This window comes from Lepus europaeus, chromosome 14 (genome assembly GCF_033115175.1).
Source record: "Lepus europaeus isolate LE1 chromosome 14, mLepTim1.pri, whole genome shotgun sequence".
NCBI classification, from domain to species: Eukaryota; Metazoa; Chordata; class Mammalia; order Lagomorpha; family Leporidae; genus Lepus; species Lepus europaeus.
Genome location: NC_084840.1, coordinates 66,741,199 through 66,746,329, shown reverse-complemented (window position 1 = coordinate 66,746,329; position 5,131 = coordinate 66,741,199). Strand labels below are relative to the sequence as shown.

General features: G+C 52.8%; 1 pseudogene; it reads left to right on the top strand.

Moving 5' to 3' along the window:
- Positions 1-449: 449 nt before the first annotated feature.
- Positions 450-4,394, top strand: LOC133773456 (inverted formin-2-like; annotated as a pseudogene).
- Positions 4,395-5,131: the final 737 nt, after the last annotated feature.

The following is a 5,131-nucleotide window of genomic DNA, read 5'->3' as shown; positions in this document are numbered from 1 at the left end:
ACACACACTTTCAGAAGACAGAAGGAGAAAACTATTCTCAACTGGCTTTCAGAGGTCAGCATTACCATGATACCAAAACTATGAAAAACCTGAAGAAATCATGACATTCATAAAATATGGGGTACATGTGTTCCTCAAGCTAATCTGTGGAACTTGTGAATATTACCTTGTTGCAAAAGGGACTCTGTGTGAGACTGAATGCAGGGTTTTCAAAGGAGGAAGCTTCCCTCCTTTATCCAGTTGGGACAAATACAACCACGACAGTTCTTGAGGGAGATCCAGCAGAAGTCTGAATGAGATGAGAAGGCAGTGTGATGACACAGGCAGACACTGGAGTGATGCACTTTGAAGATGGAAAGTGAGGTCACAAGAAAGACTTACGGAAAAGGCTTCCCCTCTCACAGACATCCGTAAGGATCTGCTGTGGATGATAGCTTGATTTTACTACCATGAAACGGCTTCTGGACTTCTACCTTCAGAACTGTAAGAGAGTCAACCTGGACTGTTTCAATCCACTAAATCTAAGGTCTCTTACAGAGGCAACAGAAAGAAACAAAAACACCAAAATGTTAAGAATCTCCAACAAAATTTTAGAAAATCAAATTTAGCAATTTATAGGAAGGATAATATATCATGAATAAGTGAGGTTTATCCCAGGAATTCAAGACTGGTTTGACATTTTAAAAAAATCAATGTAATTAACAAGCTGTATGATCATTTTAAATGATACATTTCACAAAATTCAACACCCTTTCATGAAAAAATTCTCTGCCAAATGGTACTACAAAGAAACTTCAATTTGATGAAATGCATTTATTAAGAAATCTTCCTCACCATTTCTATTCAATATTGTGTCGGGTCAGTGTAACAAAGGAAACAAAACTGAGGAAAAAAGAATACCTATTTTTCCCACAAATGGCACAATCCAATTTGAAGAAACTCACAAAAATGGTTCTAGAACTCATAAGGGAGTTTATAGCAAGGCCACAGGTTCAACGTACAGAAATGAAATGCATTTTTATATGTTACCAATAAATAGATGGTAAGTAAATTATACTAAAAATCTTTACTAAGAAAACCTAAAGAGAAATACATCACTTCATAGATGGAAGACTCAATATTGTTAAAATCCCAGCAGACTTCTGGTACAGAAATTTTCAAGCTAGTCCTAAAAGTTACATGGAAAGGCAGAGGACCTAGAATAGCTACAACAATTTTTAAAAGAAAATAGTTTTCAAGACTTATACTGCTACAATAATCAGTCCATTCAAACAGAATGGACATGTAGATCAATAAAACAAAATAGTGAGTCCACAAATAGATTCATGAACTTATGGTAAATTAATTTTCAACAAAGAAACTGAAGTATTACACTGGAAGAATGATGGGCGTTTCAAGAAATGTAGCTGAAATAACTAGATATCCATTTGAGAAAACAATGAATCTCAAACTCAACCTCATACCATATTAAAAAAAGAAAAAAAAAACTCAAGATAGATCAAATTCATATGCTCAAAGTATGAAACTCTGGGATGAAAACACAGGAGGACATGTTTGTGAACTTGAGTTTTAAAAAAGTAATTTCTGAGATATGGTGCAGAAACATGGACCATTAAAAAAATCTTTGTGGCCAGTGCTGTGGCATAGTAGGTTAAGCCTCCTCCAGCATCTCACATGGGTACCAGCTCAAGTCCCAGCTGCTCCACTTCCAATCAAGCTCTCCTCTATGGCCTGGGAAAGCAGTAGAAGATGGCCCAAGTGCTTGGACCCCTGCACCCACATGGGAGACCCCGAAGAAGCTCCTGGCTCCAGGCTTTGAATCAGCCCAGCTCCAACCATTGTCATCTGGGGAGTGAATCAGCGGATGGAAAACATCTCACTCTGCCTCTCCCTCTCTTTGCCTGTAACTCTGCCTCTCAAATAAATGTTTAAAAAGAAATGAAAAGAAACTTAATAGCCATATTTGATAAATTAAAATATTTTCATTTTGCTTGTTAAAAATAAAAAGATAACTCATATCCTGGAAGAAAATAGTCACAAAATATAAAGGATTTTTACTAAACAATATAGAAACATTTACAACTCAGTAAGAAAAAGAGACGCATTTGGTGCTTATGCCCTCTCCCTCTCCCCCAGGCCAGGGGGCTACATGTCCCTCAGTGCCTCCTCCCCCTCCTCCACCCCCTCTCCCAAGTCAGGGGGCCACGTGTCCCCCAGTGCCCCCTCCCCCATTTCCCCTCCCGGTCATGGGATGCCCACCCCCGCCCCTGCTGCCTGGTATAGGCTGTGGCCCCCCACCCCCGCCTCCACTGCTTGGTACAGGCGGGAGCCCCACCCCCCACCCCCACTGCCTGGTATAGGCTGGGCCCCCCCCCCCCCCCCCACCGCCTGGTACAGGCGGGGTCCCCCGCTCCCGCTGCTCCCCCTGGAGCAGAATGGGGTGGAGGAGATCATGGTGTCCCAGGTGGACCACGGCCTGGGCTCCGCCTGGGTCCCCAGCCAGCGGCGCGTGAACTCACCCACGCTGCGCATGAAGAAGCTGAACTGGAATAAGCTGCTGTCCAGTGTGGCCCGAGAGCGGAACTCCATGTGGGCGGCCCTGGGTGGTCCGGGCAGCGCGGCCCTGGAGCCCTGGAGCCCTGGAGCCCGACTCCGGCAGCCTCGAGCGGCTCTTCTCCTTCCCTGCAGACAAGCCCAAGGAGCCAGCAGCCGCCCCGGCCGGGAAGGAGCCCAAGGAGGTCACTTTTCTGTACTCCAGGCAGAGCCTGAACCTCAACATCTTCCCTAAGCAGTTTAAGTGCTCCAACGAGGAGGTGGTGGCCATGATCCGTGCGGGAGACACAGCAGGTTTGACACGGAGGCGCTCAGACAGCTCCTGAAGCTGCTCCCGGAGAAACACGAGATTGAGAACCTGCGGGCCTTCGCTGAGGACTGAGCCAGGCCGGCCAGCGCGGACCAGTTCTACCTGCTGCTGCTGGACGTCCCCTGCTGCCAGCTGCGGGTGGAGGGCATGCTGCTGGGTGAGGGCACAGCCTTCGTGCTGGACATGGTGCGGCCCAAGGCCCAGCTGGTGCCGCACGCCTGCGAGAGCCTGCGAGAGCCTGCTCGCCAGCCCCCAGCTGCCCGTCTTCTCCGGCTGATCCTCAAAATCGGGAACTTCCTCAACTGGGGCGGCCACACAGGGGACGCGGACGGCTTCAAGATCAGCACGCTGCCGAAGCTCACGGAGACCACGTCCCCGCAGGGCCGCGTCACGCTGCCGCACCACGAGCTGGAGGAAGTGGAAAAGACCCAGCCGGACCTCCTGGAGCCGCCCTCCCGGGCCGCGGGGATCAACCTGGAGATGCTGCGGTCGGAGGCCAGCGCCAAGCTGAAGAAGCTTCTGGACGCCGAGCGGAAGGTGTCGGCCTCGCTGCCCGAGGTGCAGGAGCAGTACGCCGGGCGCCTGCAGGCCAGCATCGCGGCCTCCCGGGAGCCGGAGGAGCTGTTTGAGGGCGTGGAGCGGCGGCAGCAGGAGCTGGCCGAGTGCCTGTGCGAAGACCCCCAGTAGCTGTCCCTGGAGGACACCTTCAGCACCATGAGCGCCTTCCGGGACCTCTTCCTGCGCGCCCCGAAGAACAAGGCGCGCTAGGAGCAGCTGGCCAAGCAGGAGGCGGGGAAGCTGTGGAGCGAGCGGGGGAAGCCAGCCAGGAGGGGCCCGCGCGGCAGGAGGAGGTGTGCGCCATCGACGCCCTGCTGGCCGACGTCAGGAAGGGCTTCCGGCTGCGGAAGACGCAGCGCCGCCGCGGGGACCAGGACCCCCAGACCCCGCCAAGGCCGCGGAGCCTGCAGCTGCCAGCGACCCGGCACCCAGCCGCGCCTCTGTCGAGCCTGCAGACTGGGACCTGGTGGACGCCGTGCACCCCAGCCCCCAGCCCCCAGAGGAGGGCGGCGTCCAGGCCCTGGAGAGGCGCTCCTCCTGGTATGAGGACACCAGCGATTTCCTGGCCGGCAAGGACGCCCCGCTCCCCTGCCCTCCACTGGCCTGGCCAGTGACTCTGGGGGACGACCAGGCCCTCAAGCTGCGAGAAGCCCTCTGGAGCCGAGAGTCCCAGGCGGGAGCAGGAGGACCCTGCAGGCCTGGGTGGCGTCCACCGGGTGGAGGCCGACAGCACGGACGAGACGCCCGAGGACCCAGCTGCTCACAGCCATGGCTCCAGCCGTCCGGGGGACAAGGAGGACACGGCCCCGGAGGCCGCGCTGGACGCGTCCCTGGACAAGTCCTTCTCAGACTCCTGGGGGTCCGGCACCCTGCCCCAGGCACGGGGCCGGCCGCCAAGCGCTCAGGCAGGCGGAGGAAGCAGTGGCCCTGCAGGGGCCAGGGAGGACCCAGGCCCAAGCCCAGAGCCAAGTGAGAAGATAAGCCTGAGCGAGACCCCGGGGAACCCCAAGTCCCAGCCAGGGCCGCCGTCGCCGCCTCCTCCTCCTCCTCCTCCCCTTCCCCCTCCTCCCCCTCCCCCTCCCCCTCCTCCTCCTCCTCCGTGTCCCGGTTGGGGCGCCGGATTCTGTCCCGGTTGCCCCTCTTCCAGGCCAGCTCTCTGCTGTGGCGCAAGTGCATCGGCACAGCACGCCGGCTGTAGCGGCCATTTTGGGGGTGAACCAACAGAAGGAAGACCTTTCTCTCTATCTCTCTCTCACTAACTCTGCCTGTCAAAAAAAAAGGGGGGGGGGGCAAGCCTGGCCCTACCCGGAAAAAAAAAGACAATATCTCACCTTAATATCCCCCCCCCCCAAAAAAAAGACAGTATCTTACCTTAAGATGCCCAACAACTCATAAGGGAAAAAAAATCATTATCAATAGTCATCAAGGAAATGCAAAACCACAGTAAGACACCACAAGACAGCCAATAGAATTACAAAATTTAAAAAGACTGATAATATTTTTTTGGTGAGGGTTCATACTAGAATCCTCATTCTAGGCTACACATTATAAAACTGCTTTGCAAAAACACATTGACAATTTTGAATAAAGATTATTATGTGCTTATAGTACAACCTAAAAATCTCCCTTCTATGTATTTACCTACAACACTCATGATGTATGCCCACATAAGTCTTCCAGACAATAGTCATATAAGTTTTACTCACAATA